General features: G+C 42.2%; 1 pseudogene; it reads left to right on the plus strand.

Moving 5' to 3' along the window:
• The first annotated feature begins 585 nt into the window (after positions 1 to 585).
• Positions 586 to 2,092, plus strand: LOC118585223 (annotated as a pseudogene).
• The last annotated feature ends 16,156 nt before the right edge of the window (positions 2,093 to 18,248 follow it).

Raw genomic sequence — 18,248 nt, forward strand, 5'->3', positions numbered from 1 at the left:
TAACTGTAATAGTAAAAGGACTCTTTGCTCTTGCATCAGTCCCTTGGTGGTCTTTGGAGAACTCTGGGTACAACACTCTCTCACTGAAAGAGCTCTTTGGATCAGGTGTGAATCCCCTGAGGATACAAATGGAACCATGGTAAAAATATGTAAATGTGGCTCACTGTTGCACTGATGGTGGAGGGGGCTTTGATTTCCCCCTTTGGCAGCTCAGCAGCCCCCACTGCAGTTTTTCAGTTGCCTTTTGAAAAAAGGAAGGCACATAGTGCAAATTGTTATTTCCAGTATGGGGGCTGGGGGCCTGGCAGAATGGGTGCAGATTGAACTACACGGGGAGATCAAGACTGGCTACAGCACCTGATTAGCTGGAAACCTCCTGGGAGACCTACATTACACCAACCACTGTGCTGATTGTGGGGCATCATATCCTGTATGGAAAAGCAATCCACCTGGAGAAACCTTTGGCAATCCTTGTCAAACACACTCCTGGAGAGCAGGACTGTGATGAGCTTGGTCAAGAGACTGGCACCCAGTACTTTTCAAAACTCATCCTAAGCCTATTATCACCAACATCCCCAAGAAAGTATGAAAGAACTCTGGATTTTCCTTAGAGAGCTGCCAACTCCTTCTACTGGTGCTCCGTTGCCACCTCAAGGACACTGGATGGTTCCCTGGACCACAGGGAGGGCCTGTTATGAACACGGGCCACCCAGTAGGTGTGAACTCAGATCCTTTCCTTGTGGCAGCAGGTTCGCTTAGTGGAAATCTGGCTCCATTTCCAAGGAATCCAACTTCTTTTCCAAGTTCATCAGGCTCATTGGCTTCAAATGGAGCACATTTTCCTGCTGGTGCTCAAAACCCAAGCATGGCTTCCTTTCCAAGAGGGATGACTCCCACTGGACAGGTGCAGTTACTTTCCCGAGGCCAAGTAGTTTTGGGGGACCAGGACCAGGACCAGGTTTAAACCCTATTACAAGGGCCTGTGTCTAACCCCAGATTAGAGGGCCTTCCCAGCCCTGGTCCTAGAGGGCAGGTGGGCTTCTTGGAGCAAATCCTGACCCCAGAAGTGGTGGCCCCATGGGCCCTGGATGTGTACCCAACCTGAGGACAGGTGTTTTATCCTCTGGTACTGATCTTCCTAATCCTAGGCCAGGTGGCCTGGGCCCTGGACCAAGTCCTAATCTGAGATCAAGCTTTTTAGGTACAAACTCAGTTCCTAGGTCAGATATCTTTCCAGGCCCAAGCCTAGGGCCCAACCTGAGACCTAGTGGCCTAGACCCAGGCCCAAATCTGAACACCAGAGCACGTGGCTTCTTGGGTGCAGGATCTGGTCTTAAGAATGGCTGGATCTCAAGGCTTAGATCTTGCCCCTATTCTAATGGTAGCAGGTCTTTTAGGATGAATTCAGCTTCTTTCTCGAAGGCTTCTGGAAACATGGGCACAAACCCACCTAACATGACAGAAGTACCTGGCCCTATAGCACAGATACTAGCTCTCAAAGAATTGGTCTTCCAGAGGCAAATCCCTCTGCCATGTTAAGGGCTCCTGGCCCCATGAGCCCTAAGTCAGCTCATTTCTCAAGGCAAAGTGGCCCAATGGGGTAAATGCTGGAGCCTTTCCGAGGGGGACAGGATCAGGAATACTGAACCCAGCTGCCTTTTCTCAGTCTTCTGGCACATTGGCTTCAAATCCAGGCACCTTTCTGAGGTCTGCTGGTCTCCAGGGCTCAAATACAGCAATTTTCTCAAGAGGCTGGGGGCCCTTGGGCCCCCAACCAAGCTAACTTTACAAGTCCAGGTCCAGGTGCCTTCCCAAGGTCTACTGGTCCATTAGGCCTGGGTCAAATTGCTTTCCCAAGGTCAGCTGCTGGGCACCTGGGGTCTTCTCCAGCAGGACTTGTGGGTATCAACCCAGCTCCTTTTGCGAGGCTGACAGGAACCCAGCTTCCTTTCCAAGGATGAATGGCCCTGTAGCCTAGAGTTTGGTCCCATTTCCCAGGGTAGGCAGGCTCCCTGGTTCAAATCCAGCTGCTTTCCCCAGACCAGGGGTTCCAATGACTGTGATGTATACAAATGGAATGTTACCCCCTTAAATACCCTTTTTCTTCCAGGGCCACTTTGTTTTTCCAGCACTGTGGTTCTGGGCTGGGGCTGTCTCTTAGATGAAAGAGTAAATCTGGAACTACAGTCTGAAGAACACAGCTGGGACTCAAGCTCAAATGAGCCTTCTTTTTCCTTTGCTTTCTTTCTTGACTGAAGTCTGTGAGAAATGAACTATGGCAGATAGGGATGATCCTGGCCTCAAGAAAAAGGATCTCTGGCTGTGTGTGGTGGTACCAAATCTAGCTCTGAAGTGTCATCAGAACTTGTTACTTGGGGAAAACCTCCAATGACTTGAGCCAGCCACTTCCGTGTTAACGTGGCTTGTAGGATCTGAAAACAAGCCGCCCAACAGCCCTCCAGGTTACTCCACCTATACGTATCATTAAAAGAACTACAACATTGCTTCCTCAATTCTCTATGTGAGACACATTTCTTACACATTATCTTTAGACTCATGTAATCCATTTTATCCCATTTTGCAGATGAAAACCCTTAACATTGTCTGAACTTCATCCAAACCTACAGGACTTCAGATGTATGAGTTTAACCACTCTGTTTTCTGCATTCAGGGTAACAGGATTTGGAAGACAAAAAGCCACCTACGCAGACACTGGATACCCAGTGTCTCCAGGTCACCTGCTAGCGAAATGAAATGTTCTAAATTCTGATTTCTGTTGCCTGGATCTTTTGGGAGAGTTGGGGAGGGGGGTGGAGTGCAACCTTAGCAGCGTTTCCAGATTTCCCCACACTGCTTTGCAACTGAGGTAGCCATAAAGACTCTCCTTTTTGTAGGTATCAGACACCTGAGTGGCAGGAGAAAGGCATCTGTGAAGCACCTCTTACATCAGCAGTTGGAACTTCTCTGGAGCCAGTTGCCCAAGCCATCTGTACAAGCTGGCTCTCTTCCTGATTCCCGGTAGCTAAGGGAGGGAGGTGAGGAAATCCGTTTGCCGAGGAGAACCAAGCAACATTGTATTAATTAAATTCGCATCACTGTTGTAAATATGCCCAGAGGCCAGGGTGATGAGTGCATTTTATAAATCAAATAAATGACTAATAACTTCTAGAGTTTGCTAAATGAAAAACTGTTTAAAGAATAGATGTGGGCTGCACAAGAGTTACTCTTGCTAATTACAACATGCTCTGAAAGCATTAACCTGATTGATAATCTAAATAAAACTCCGGTTCTGGGTGGATTTCCTTCTTTATGAGTTTTTTTATTGCCACGAGAGGTAACCACATGAATGTCATTCTTAATGAACTTTTTTTATACTTTCTGAAATTAATAGGCAAAAAGAAGAAGTGGGGGAGAAACATAAAAACTGCCATATTTCTGATGAATTCCATGTCTCAGACATTTGGCCTTTGCTCTTGCCTTTAGGGCCCACCCTAAAACTTTTAGAAAATCTTTAGCAAAAAAGAAAGGAAATCAGGTGGAAGTGAAGAAGAGAGGGAAGGGAGAAAGGAAAAGAAATAGGCCCCTTTCAGACAATTTGAATTCCTACTCATATGCAGGGATTACCGAAACCAAGTGCAAGATCCAGGGCCACCTCGCTGTGACCCTTGCTGTAATGAATTATTTATGCTTATGGCTGAAACTATAGCAAAGCATAAATTAAATTGGGAGAAAGTGGAGCTGAGATTTACTTGCAAACTTTTCAACATGTTATTGTCATTTCCAATTTGGGGATTATTTGAGCTGATTTCAACATCAGTTACTGTGACATGAGCACTCAGCAGACCAATGCATCCTTCAAGGTCTTGTGGGCTAAATCAGAACTTAGCTAGATTTTAAACCAACAAAACACCTACTACAGGGAACAATAGTTATAGAAGTAATTGTAATCTGCCTAAATTTATTCTCTTTGAAGTAAATGAAAAGTCCAAAACTGAGACATGTATCTTTTTCCCTCCACTAATGCTCTGAAATGAGTCACAGTAAAGAAAAAATAAGACCAAGGAAGGGGAGAAAAATGGAAAGAAAGGAAGGGAGGGAGGGAGGAGGGAGGGAGGGAGGGACAGACAGAGGGAGGGAGGGAGGAGGAAGGAAGGCAGACTGGCAGGCAGGCTGTAAATGCAGACAATGGTAATTAGTCCCTCAGTCCCATCCAACCTTAGCATCAGGACAGACCCCACTCTAGCTTTGAGCCCTTGTCACTTTGCTGTCTGTAGTTATGAAAAGCTGCTGTGACTTTATATGTGTGCCATGACATGAAAAACGTGTGTGTGTGTGTGTGTGTGTGTGTGTGTGTGTGTGTAAGAGAGAGAGAGAGAGAGAGAGATTCTTCAAACTAGAATTCCTTAAGAAGCTCTTGGTTTTCTCTGCTCTCACTAAATTGTCTGTATTCACTTCCTATCAGCCACAACTGAAGGCTACAAAACAGCTCAGTGGCTAAGAAATTTTGCTGCTCTGCGAGAGAACAAGATTTCAGTTCCCAGCACCCACTTTGGACTGCTCACAACAGTTTGTGACTCCATTCTCCGTGGTTCTTATACCTCTGCTCTCCCCAGGCACCTGAAGTCACATGTATAAACCCACCCAGAGATGTGCACATATGTAAAACTAAAAAACTGTGAGTATAAATCTTTAAGCAAAATTTTCATCTCTGGGCTTAATTTCCTGTTAGTAAAACCTGTGTCAGTAAGTATTTGGAAAAATATAGTCTGTGAATTAGGGAATGTCAACCCCTCTGAAGCTATATCATATATTTGAATTTTTTAAAATGTTTTTGGTTTAAAGAGATCTAATTCTTAATTCTTGGGTGCTGGCAGGCCTTGCTGTAGGCCTCACAGTGTATTGGGTAAAAAGGTCTCTTTCTTTACATAAGGCCTGTGCAGCTGACACTAAAGTGAATTCTGAACACAGCTCTGACAGTGGAGGTTTAGTACCTACTCTCTCGTGCTGTGGTCATATCAGGAAACTACCAACAGCATTTCTATTAAAGGTCCCCACACACCTCCCAAATATGACAAGAACTAATAGTAGAAGCTGGATTTCCATAGGCACTGCTGAATTTCTACAAGAATATTCCAGAAATACAGATACATTTCCATGAGCTGAAGTGTTTTAGGATTTATGTTAGTAAACATAAAATTCAGTGAAAAATAATTGCAAGAATTGTGATTTTTTAAATAGTATCCACTGATTTAAATAGCATAAAATACAAGTCAGCTATGGTGGCATGTTTGTGTCATCCAAACATTTGAGGCTAAGGCAGGGGAAGCAGAAGTTTGAAGGCAGCCTGGTGTACACAGCACAAAGTTCAGAAAGCAAGGAGTTAATGAAAAAGAAAAAAGGAGAATGCAGGAGAATTTATAATATAAAAAGCAGAATCATGGAAATGTATGTAAATATGAAGCGTATATCCCACTTTGCTATTAATAGATATTTTTCTGTTAAGGAAGAGATTCCAGAATTGGTTGTCTAGGAGTATATTTGTACATAAAAGAAAATCACCAACTAAGAGTGACTGATCATTGGTGCATGTTTTGCTTAAGATGGACTAATGGTTTATTGTTCTAAAATTTATAATTCTTTTTATTCTTTGAGAATTTCATACAGTGAAATATGATCATATTCACCATTTTCCCCTTAAAACACACACACACACACACACACACACACACACACACACACACACACACAGACACACACACTGTGAAACAGTGTCTGCTAATCATGACATGGTCATTACTAATGAACTCACAGCAGCTCTGTTACCTGCAGAAGATGTGCCCAAGATCAAGCCAATCAACATTTGGACATAGATAGGTGATATTATCTCCAGATCTTACAGAGAAGCTAATGACAGTTGATGACTGCTGGAGAGAAAGTCATTCTTTGAGGGTGTGGCCACTGGCAGGTTTCCAGGGCCTGGGTGCATAGCTTCACATTCATGCACTACATGTGGGCAACTATAGTTGGATCAGTGAAGTTTTCAAATACGCCCAGACAAGTGATCTGCGAGGACTTATGCCTGTGTTTGCTTTTCAGTGGGATGGTAACAATATTTTGTTGCATGTAACTGGACCATGGGTTCACCAAAATGCCCCCTGAAAGAAAGTGGAGAAGCTAGAGGAACTTCCTCCCTGCACAGTAACAGATCAGTTCAGACATATCTGGGAAGTAACAGCATAAATAAACCCAGTGCCTGTAACTGATAATAGGCTCCGGTTTCTGTACGTCAGATTCAGTGGTTCTGCCAGCCTGTCGACTACAATGAACTCTCTACTCTGCAGTTTTGTTTTTGGTCTTGTTTTTAAATCTCATCTCTTTGGTACTGGGGTTTCCTCCTCTGGCCTTTCAGCCTAAGCCTGGAGTTTGATTTTCAAATCTAGCAATAAACTAATAGCCCAGTCCAAGCCTATCTCAAGTCAGAAACCAGCATCAGATTTCTTTGATGTCATGATGCTCTGTGCACTTCTTCTGGCCTGGCAGATGAAGTTACTGATATAAGGTATCCAGTCAAAGACATGTGTTTACAATTACAGCCTTCGAAATAAAGAGAGGCCTCATAACCATATCCAGGGGGACATGGAAATTACAGCATTAGCGAAGTGTGGCCAGGAGCCAATGGTTTGTCCTGCTGTACCTAATGAGCAGTGCCTTTCCATCGCCAAATGTGGGTTCTATTTATAATAACATAAAGCTATTTTTCAGATGAGCAGAAACCTAGGCATACCTGGCACGGCCACATAACTAGACTTGAGGATATTAAATTGAGGGAGTATAATAACGTCAGGCACAACAAAAAAGCTGCCTGACCGAGAGCATGCTTGGAAAAGATGCTTGTCTATGTACCTCAAGCAAAATGATGCCCTGCTGTGGAGGAAGAAGCATGGCAGGATTTGGGAGGTAAAGTCTCTCCTTTGCACTTTGAATGGTTACCAAATAGCAGCTTCAGAATCAATAAGCCAGCTCCTCCAGTGACCTGAAAAACTGACAATTTCCAAGCTTCAAGGACAGTGTAAATTCTGTTCTGTCAAGACCAGTGATAGAGAGGAGGGTGGGCTCCACATTCAATTCTGCACTTACAACATTTGGAAGAAACTTAAGGGTTGCCACATGTCTTGGCTCTTTCTCAAAACCCCTTGCCTACACTGAATCAAGAGAAAGAGAAAAACAGACAGAGACAGAGATGAGAGACTGAGACAGAGAGACAGAGACAGAGATAGAGAGAAGTGAACACTTATGATCTCAGGGATCATCAGCCCAGTGCCTGATCTATGAGCACCACTGGTTCTCACTAGTATTCACTGGATCTCTCTGGTTCTCACTGGTACTTGCTGGATCTCACTAGTTCTCATTGGTATTCAATGGGTCTCACTGGTTCTCATTGGTACTCACTGGGTCTCATCTGTACTCACTAGATCTCACTGGTTCTCATTGGTACTCACTGGGTCTCACTGGGTCTCACCTGTACTCACTGGATCTCACTGGTTCTCATTGGAACTCACTGGGTCTCTCTGGGTCTTACCTGTACTCACTGGATCTCACTGGTTCTCATGGGCACTCACTGGTTCTCATGGGCACTCACTGGGTCTCTCTGGGTCTCACCTGTACTCACAGGATCTCACTGGTTCTCATTGGTACTCATTGGGTCTCACCTGTACTTACTAGGTCTCACTGGTTCTCATTGGTGTTCACCGGGTCTCTCTGGGTCTCACTAGATTTTACTGGTTCTCATTGGTACTCACTGGTTCTCATTGGTACTCACTGGGTCTCATTGGTACTCACTGGGTCTCATCTGTACTCACTAGATCTCACTGGGTCTCATTGGTACTTACCGGGTCTCACTGGATCTCACTGGTTTTCATGGTACTCACTGGGTCTATTGGTACTCACTGGGTCTCACTGGATCTCGCTGGTTCTCATTGGTACTCACTGGGTCTATTGGTACTCACTGGGTCTCACTGGTACTCACCGGGTCTCACTGGGTCTCACCGGATCTCACTGGTTCTCATTGGTACTCACTGGGTCTATTGGTACTCACTGGGTCTCATTAGTACTCACTGGGTCTCACTGGGTCTCACCAGTACTCACTGGCACACCCTGGTACATCTTCACAAGCTGTGAAGGAGGAAGAAAAATATAAGGAGCTGTAGGAAGACAGAGTGTGACCAGTCACCTCAGCTGCACTGAACTGGACTTGCAGGAGGCTGGCACTCACCATCTAGTGCTATCCATTGTTCCTGAAAAGAACAGACTAATGGTAGGACAAGCAGCTGCACAGGTCAGAAGGACAGCAGAGCAGACACCGTTCTGTTAGTGGGTGTTCCACGATTAATGCAGCCTGTCTAGTTCAGTGTAGGTCTGTGGCTTTTCAAACCCATCCAAGTCCTTCATTTTACAGGAAATGTTTTCCCTCCTCTCACTTATGAGACAACAGGACAACACTACAGGTGTTCAGCCATACCCTAAGTGCAATGAACATTCCCTCACTGTCTTTGTCAACCCATTTACTCATAAAAGCCACCTTCATTCTGTGGTGAAAATTTAATGCACCTTTACATGGAACACAGGTGTTCATACAGAGCAGAGAGATAAAACTAAAATTTTAAGAAGTATCCCAGGAAGTGAGAAGCTATTTAAGAAATTATTATCAAATGTTAATATTCTGAAATTAACAGTCTACTGCAGTGAACTAAACTGTGTATAAGAATAGTAAACAATAATTCTCGGGCAGCAGTGAACAGTGGGCATAAGGAAAACTTTATGAGGCAAAGGGGAGTGCTGCCATGATGAACCTGAAACCATCCCAGAAACACAAGTTTTCTTATGAGCAAAACTCTGGAGTTAAAATCATTCTGACATCAACATATTTGGGGGCAAAAAGGAATAAATCAGGTACAAAACTCACTTCAGGCTTTATCCATTCCACAGTATTAAGTAGTAACATGTCTTTGTCACAATCGCTTCATTTCTCTAATTTCTTCAAAGATTAAAGAATTATAGTGTTTCAGTATCTTAAAGCTGAACCTGTAAGTATCCTCTAATTTCCTCTCTCATGTTACAGTGCTACATCGTAGAAAACGTGACTGGCAACAAGCTGTAAGAAGAGGTGTTACACTCCCACTTAAGCTAATAGGCAAACCTTTAATCATGTAACATTTGAATTGACTTTGACCCTTCCTCATAACTTTCCAATTAAATTTGTTAGACATTACAGGAACAATGTCACACAATTGGATTCTTTAATTTGATATGGTTATTAATGTTTTCATTCACTAAATGTCATGCATCTCACAAAATCAGGCATGTATAGAGCAATTATTCCCCTCTCAGGTGGACTCTTATTGTCAGGAAAGTTGATTTAGAAATCATTTTCCTTGTAGTAATTACTCTAAAATTCATCAATGTAAATGTCATGAAATTAGGAAAATGGAGGTGGGGAATGCACAGTTTCCATTAAACTAAATAGCTTTATTCAAGTTATTAAAAACAAAGGGATTCCTTATGTTTGTCATAGAAATAATCCCCAAAGTAAGGCCTCCATGACATCAGCCCAGTCGTTTCCAGGGTGGCCGAGCTGGGAGAAGGGAAAGGGACTTAGCCTCCTGCATATGCAATCTGCAGACATGATCTTTTTCATAAGGATGTAAAAGCATGGAGTCAAATTATAGCTATCACAGAAAGAAGACAGAAATATCCTAGAGAGTGGAAGAAGAGAGGCCTCTTGGTCATTGGTCAATATGACTCCATTTAATGTGTCATAAACACTCACCAAAAACTGATTCTTAATCTCATCGGTTCTCACTCTTGAATCTCAAAAAATCAATGTCAAGTCTTCTGGGACTAGTATTTTTTGAATAAGGAAGATTTTGGAAACTGCATCCCAATGCCATCCCTTTCAATGAATGTGATGACCAACTAAAGAAAACTAAAGATATGCAGGGCACTTCGAGAGATACAGCCCCTTCCTTGAGCTCACGCCACTGACTTCCTCAATGTGAATAACAGCAACCTGGAGCTAAAATAAAACTTTCCTCCTGTAAGTTGGATTTGTTGGGGCATTTTGTCATGGCAATTGGAAATAAACGTCCACTCCACCTAGCCATACTACACACACACACACACACACACACACACACACACACACACACACACTATGCCATGTGAACATAGCTCCATGATATGAAATAAGCAATACTGCATTGAACTCTGCAGAGGCGAAAATCACATCTTTTCACTCTGCCCTATCCAAATTCCACACTGGAGTTTAACACAATTTGGAACAAGTCAGCATGGGCTTAATGATGTTGTTTAAACCAAATAATCTGCTCCTGTGTCTGTTCATTCTTTTGAAAGGCAGTATTCTTAGGACAAGACATAATAGCATCTTGAATTAATGTGGAATGAGAGGGGGAACGACATCATCAAGTACATGCCTCATTCTGATCTTCTAACTAGGAGTTCACAGCAAAATTTGGGAACTTCTGTTGTTTGTAGAGTCCTCATTAGAATCTAGATTTCTGTTCCTTCAGAGATGCACAAATCAGTAAGAGGAGACCAGATGGAAGTCTGGCCAGTTGTATCCATGGTTACCTATGTCATATTTACTTTAAACAGGAAAAGCAGTGACGTCTGGAAAGAGTGGTTAGCCCTTGGCACAATGGAAACTGCAGCAACTTTGTTGAGGTAGTCTGATTTCATTCAGAACATCTATCCTGACTGAAAACATCCATCTTCCCTCACAAAGCAGCTACCAATGATCTTTGGGATAATTTGCCCCAGAGTTCTTGTCTTGTGATGGATGCTGTTCTGAGCATCATTCTACCAGGGTGAAATTATTTTTCAAGTCAAATAAGGAAACTGAGGCACTCTTACAAATTTACACAGTCGTAAAGGAAAACTTTGGGACCTGAGCCAATCACGCAGGCTGGGAAAGTGCAATCACATTTCACAAAGCAGCCTCTTGGCTTTCAGGTTGATGTGCCTGTTAATTCAGGACATACACTTAGCCAAGTCAAAGTCCAAATTAAAGATCAACTTCCCTGCTGTAGGCTTCCCCTCCCCCTTCTCTTCTTCTCAGGATAGTACAGAGATACAAAGAACTAAACATCGTACCCTGGCAGAAAGGGAAGGGGCTCCCAGTCCCTACATCAGCGCTGGCCTCTGCTGTGATTTCTGGCTCTACTGTGTCTTTGAATGACAGCTGCTTGCCCCTTGGTTTGTTGTGCACAAGTAGGTACCAACTTTCTTCTGACAGTTCTAGCATCTTAGTTATAGAGTCAGTATCTGGTATACACAGCCCTTATCTGAGCTGTTCACAGTGAGCTCTAACCAACTCTAAGCCCCATCAAATTTGAATTCAGTCTCCTCTGATCTCTCAGGAGTCTTAGCCTCCTATGATGTCCACTGGAGCATGTGTGAACCAAATCTTCTACCTGCTTCTAGACCTCAGAATGTGGAGATGTATCTCATCATCTCTTGTTGCTTTCATTCTGTTGATTCCAACTGCATACAAGGTCCTCAACTCATACCTCTGTGCAGGAAGTGTTCAAGGCCTCAACTGCAGAGACTCCAAAATGGGTTTACTGATCACTTACCAGGCCCTGAGTGATTATACCAAAAAACAGTGTGGGGAACTGAGTGGGGCATCAGCCAGTGACCAGATGCCTTATCTTCTTGTTCTCTTCTCTTCTCATTATTCCTGTTAGGAAGGGCTTTTTCTGTCGCTAAGTAACAAAGGACTTTTCCTCAATCATTCCCTTTGCCTTCATCATCTTGAGTCAAGAGGCTCCAATCCTATCTCTCCTGTTTTCAGTTCTTGCCATTTAAAACTTGACCTTTGCAAACAGGCTCTTTGAGATCTCTATTTTTTATTTTTGTTTTGTTTTGTTTTGTTACCATAAATCAGTATTAAGAACCGTGTGTGTGTGTGTGTGTGTGTGTGTGTGTGTGTGTGTGTGTGTGTGTGTGTGTGTGTGTGTGTGTGTGTGTGTGTGTGTGTGTGTGTGTACTGTAGAGTGCCTCCCTGTTCTTAGGTGGGTGTTGCTTTTATTCTAAAGTCCTGACTGTTCCTTGGTCTCAATAGGTGAAAGTAGCAAGAAAGGACAGGAGTGGAAGATGCCGCACACATTCACCAGCAGAGGACTCTGGTCAGGCAGAGACCTCTTACCACACTTCCTCATTTTGGAATTTTTAAACAGAATGAACTCCTAGATAAAGGTTTATTTGTTATTATCACCTCTCTCTTACTGAATTACAGTGTAAATAAAATGAAGACATGCATCCTTGTTATGGAAGTTACAGTATCTCAGAGACAGCATACTGAATAAACAGCTCCTTGCAATTCTTCCCTATGAATAGATGAAGATTATCTTGCAAGAAACAAATAAGCAGGAGGCAGTTTGCTTCCGAAGCAGAGGCAATGACTCAGGTGAAAAATACCAGTATGGGTGTGTCGTGGAAAGGGAAGGAAGGCAGGAAACAACAAAGCTGGAATGGAGAGCATTGAGTACTTTATCAGTAGCCTGAAGGCTCACATTAAGGGTTATATACCCAGGAGCCACTGAACTATTTAACATGGGGAGGAATGTACAAGTACTGAACTTAGAGAATTTTACTGCGGCTACAGTAGGTACAATAACAGCTGAAAGTAGGCACAGCAGAAGCATTTAAGGAGAATGTAGCAGAACTCCAGTTGAAAAGTAATGCTAGCTTAGAAGTGAGTGGTGGTCAAGGTGGAAAAAAGGATGACCTGAAATTGTATTTATTTATTATTCATATTTGATTATTTATTGAGATGGGACCTCATTGTATAGCCCTGATTGGTCTAGTTTATGCAGCCTAAACTGAATTCAGATTTGTGGCAAATCCTCCTGCCTTGGCCTCCTGATGCTGAAATCATAAGCATGTACCATGCGTGTCCAGTGAGATGATATATGTTTAGGAGAATAATGGGACTTGGTAATAGATCAGATATGAGGAATGAAGGAAAAATTGTGACCAGTGAGGAAAGGAACCATGGCTTTCCTTTGTCCCATGTTTCCACCATATAGAACAACCATTGATGCAAGACATAAATACAACACAAATCTGTTGACCAATAGATGTGCAGATAGATGGAGATGCTGCCTTTTTCACCTGCCTGGGAAACACCAGGAGAAGAAGCAGAGTTAGAGGTTAAAGCTGTTCATTTGGGTGGAGACAGAGTTCAAGGACAGATCCCTTACCTAGTATGTACAAGGTCCTGGGTTGATTCCCAGCACTACAAACACAAACAAAACCATGTTCTTTTGTGAACACATGGGATTTGAAAAGCTTGTCATTCAAGAAAAGAGACAGTAGGCATTGTATTTGTGAGCCTGAAACTCAAAAGAGAGGGATGGTCTCCAAATCCTCATTTGGGGACTGATGACACCTGCAATGTAAGGGAATTAGGAGACTGGGATGAAAATGACTTAAGGAAAAGGTGTTGAAGTGAGAAGGAGAGAGTCTAATAACCCAGCCAGAGGGGCATGGGTCAGAAAAATGGCTCCTGCATCCAGCAAACATTAATGAAACTTGGTAACAGATTGGATGTGAAGAAAGATGGAGAAGATGTGAGCACTGGTGGAAGGAACTGTAGCTTTCCTATGTCACACATTTCCACCATGCAGCACAACAAGACAGAAATACAACAGAAATGTGTTGACTGGTAGATGTGTAGATGGACTTGGGAACAGACTGGACGTGAGTAAAAGTAGAAGATGCAACCAGGAGGAACCCTGGGAGTTCCTGTGATTGCTATTCAGTGTGTTCCATGCCCCCACTATGTGTGTGTGTGTGTGTGTGTGTGTGTGTGTGTGTGTGTGTGTGTGTGTGTGTAAAGTTCACATTGTACATGTAGAGGTTGGGGTGAACCTCAATGTCGTTCTTCAAGTGCTTTCAACCTTGGATTTTGGCTGTCTTATTTTTATTTGGAGAGGTGTGTTGGGGTTGTTTGTTCATTTGCTATTTTTTGTTTGTTTGTTTTGTTTTGTTTTGTTTTTTTCAGAAACAGTGTCTTTCATTGGCCACCACATCTAGCTTTTACACACAGTCATAGGATCAAATTCAGGTCCTCATGACAAGCATCTTACCAACTGATTATCTTTAAGCCAAATATGTTAAGCCAAATAGTTCATTCACTCAACATGAAAGCAGGTACTGATAGTAAGCCAATAAGTACTCAAAGACAGAGAAAGAAACAGAATATAGTGACACATATCTCATGACACATAGAGGTGGTAGAACACTAACCAGGAGATGCTCAGGCTAGGAACATTCAGGAATAGTGGGCTAACTGGAATTTTTAAAAAAGTAAGAACACAACTGCAAGCAGAGTCCATGTCTAGAAGCAGGGTGTGAGGAGGATCCTGGGAACTGAGTGTCTGAACTATCTATCATCATGCACTGTCCACACATCTGACTGCTGTCTTCTGTGAAACATTACCATAAAGAACTGACATGCGTCCTCTCTAATGCATCTAACACCCTGAAAACACTTCCTAACCTTTTAGTAGTAAACTGTTGCATTACAGGTAATTCATGTTACTTTCAACATTGCTCTAAAGTACAAAGTTGCAACTATAATCAGTATTTCTGTCTTTGTCTGTCTGTCTCTGTCTATCTCTATCTGCCTCTCTCTCTTTCTGATTAAAATCCTATGTCTATTGAGTTTTCAGCAGTAGTATATGTTTGATCAGTGCAGGTACAAAATAAATTATCTACCCCTAAAGAAAAACTTTTACAAATTCAATAAGCAGCATAAAATCAACCAATAGTTAACATTTTATGAAGCTAAATATATTGATTGGGTTTTTCTAAACCTCAAAATATTTAGATACAGTATAAGAACTACATTCTTTTATTATTTATTACATAATGCTCACAAAAAGGTCTAAATATAAGAAATCATCAAAATTCACATTAGTGGTTTTCTATATTGACAAATTCCAAATGATAGACATAAGACGAGAAACAGGACCTGATGAGAAATGAGAAATTATATCCACAAATACGATTTCTAGATGACTTGCTGGATAATTGAAACATCTCACAGACCCCTCTTCCTTGAAAGAAGTGGAATCTGGGTATAATGTGCCCAGAACAGATCCTTTGGGCATCAGACAGAGACACTTACTCTCTGGAAGAAGCCAAAGGAAGCTCAGCAACAGAGAAACTTGAATCTTGTAAAGGAGATAACTCTCTGATCTCTCAACTAATTTTCCCTTCCAGACGGCAATTCAAAGAGAAACAATAAAACATATATGCTTACATATGTGGTTAAAAGCCCAGAAGTACTGGCAAGCTGCTGTTCTCTGTGACATCAGAACTTGAGAGGCTGAGACAAGGAGAGTGCATCCTTAAGGGCTGCCTGGGCTGCATGGTAAGACTCTCATGAACTAAAAGAATAATAGACTGAAGGCATGATATAAATATTAGTATTTTATTTCATAATATACTCAGTAGAAATAGACTGATGCATCCATGTATATATTTATACATATATGCATATTGAGCTAGTTCCTGATAGTAGACCTGCCCAGTAGTCATTAGAAGAGCTGGTTTCTCCAGCTCTTCACCAGTGAACCACCAACAAACACACAGCCTAAGTAAAAACTTCTGTCAATACATCTCATCTACAAGCCCTGGCGACCCTTTTCAACCCATTGAGCACACCACCCAGTCACCACTGTCCTCTCACTTAGGAATCTTGTGGCAGCTGTTAGGTCCTGAGATGGTTAGTGCTATTTCTTTCTTCATAGATTAGAGTGGAGGAAGCATGGCCAGTTCAGCAGCCCAGACATGTTCATTCCAGCCCTCCCTTTGAGCAAATGTTTCTTACCACCATCAAACTATCTTGCTAAAAACACAACCTTGGACAGTAGACATGAGTGCTGGAGAGAGGTAGAAAGAATATTCTTACCTGATATTTTCTCAACTTGAAACCAGTGACAACAGGACCGTGTATTTAGCTCCTAACACAATTCTAACTTTGCTTGTGCCTGGTATAAAATGTGGTTGCTAAATATAATACTAAAACGAATCTGTTGATAAATTGGATGATAACAAATCTCAGTCTATTCTGCAAAGGAGAGGTCTGTATTTTATGTCAAACTGAAAATGATGCCGCCAACCCTTTATTTGTTGAAGTCACACAGATTTTATGAAATTGTGCTCCCTTCAACAAGCCCTTGATGCCAGCGCTCTGTGGCTTTGGGGTAACAGCAGAGGCCATTTCCCCACAGCAGTGACAGTGCACGATCTGTCGACTTTAGAGGGTCATATTTCTTAACCAAAAATAAATGAGAGAAAAGTTCATTCCCCTGAAAATACATAGATTTATTCTACTCTGGAATAATAGAGGGAAAAAGGCAACTGAAAACCCAAATAAGTATCAAGTAACCCCACTTGAAAACAAATTCTAGTCACTATATGCTGTATGTCTAGTCATGGAAAATTATATTTTATATTTTGTTTAAAATATAAGATCAATTTTTACTCTCTCATAGCATTTTCTCTTATGAATTACCCAGAATAAAAACTTCCCTTGATGAAGGTCAAACTATAATAAAGTTCTAAATGTTAACATTGAGTTCTTATTTTTGGTACTGTGGACAAAAGAGAAAAAACATATTTAATTGCTCTTAAAATGGAAAATCTATAATCTTTCTACATTCATGTAACTTAAAACCAAGTAAACATTTCTTCAAGCTTTCTCCCTAAAAAAATACTAAAGGGAGCCTTTCCTGCTAACTGGACTGCAATAACTTTTAAATTATTACAGAGTGAGTTCCAGACAACAGCTCTTACAACCCTGCTCAGATTATAGTTCTCTTCCAAGGAATTCAAGGAGATTCCATGACACTCATTCACACAGTTTACTTCCACTAATTCATACCCAAGTCCATTGCATGAAACAGCTATAACAGAAGCAAATATTTACTATAAAATAAACATGCAAAAAGTCAGTTACATCTTTCTAATTCAAAGTGACATTCGGTTGAAAGATAAGCAACAGACATCATCCATAAGCCATAACTAATCGCTATTATAATGTCATTCTCACAATCTGGATCCATGTCTCCTTTCTCCTGGTGTTATCCAACCAGAAAGGAACTCTTTGGGCTTTTGTGTTTCTCTTCATTCTCTGCCCACAGCCTTTTACACCCCATTTCCCCTGCTATGTCCACCTCCTATCTTCTCTTGTGTCTTCTACATGAGCCTTCTCCCTGCCTTCACTAGGGATACTGATTAATAAGGAACTTCATCCAAGGCAATAAACAAACATGACATTTTTAGTTAGTTTTGATTCTCTATGAAGCAAATTCTCTCCTGGAGCCTGATTTCTTTCAGAAGAAATAAAGAATATTATCCCACATAAACTAAAGACTCTTATATTTCATAAGAAATTTGTTGCATGAAAACTAGTGTGTGTGTGTGTGTGTGTGTGTGTATGTGTGTGTGTGTGCCTGAGTGTGTACCCGTGTATGTGTACCTGAGTGTGTGTCTGTGTGTGTGTGCCTGAGTGTGTGCCTGTGTGTGTGTGTGTGTGTGTGTGTGTGCCTGAGTGTGTGCCTGTGTGTGTGTGTGTGTGTGTGTGTGCCTGAGTGTGTGCCTGTGTGTGTGTGTGTGTGTGTGTGTGTGCCTGAGTGTGTGCCTGTGTGTGTGTGTGTGTGCCTGAGTGTGTGCCTGTGTGTGTGTGTGTGTGTGTGTGTGTGTGCCTGAGTGTGGGGGTGTGTTCCTGGGTATATGGAGGGAGTATGTGCCTCTGTGTGTGTGTGTGTGTGTGTGTGTGTGTGTGTGTGTGTGTGTAGGGGTGCTGGTGCACTCATGTGCTTGCATGTGGAGGTCAGAAGTCAACCTCAAGTGTCTTCCTCAATTTCTCTCTTCCTAGTTGTTTGTTTGTTTGTTTGTTTGTTTGTTTTTTAACACAGCCTCTCACTGAACTGGTGTGTCACTGGTTCAACTAGGCCTGCTGAACAGCAGGCTCCAGGGATCCTCCTTTCTCCACCTCCCTAGCATTGGAATTGTGGGTACATACTGACACACCCAGCTTTTTGTCTTTTTATGGGTGCTGGGGATCAAGCTTGGTTCCTTGTGTTCACGGAAAGCTCTTTACTGACTGAGCTGTCTCCTCACCCCATGTACAGTAGTACCCTTAAACTGTCTACCAT

This window comes from Onychomys torridus, chromosome 6 (genome assembly GCF_903995425.1).
Source record: "Onychomys torridus chromosome 6, mOncTor1.1, whole genome shotgun sequence".
NCBI classification, from domain to species: Eukaryota; Metazoa; Chordata; class Mammalia; order Rodentia; family Cricetidae; genus Onychomys; species Onychomys torridus.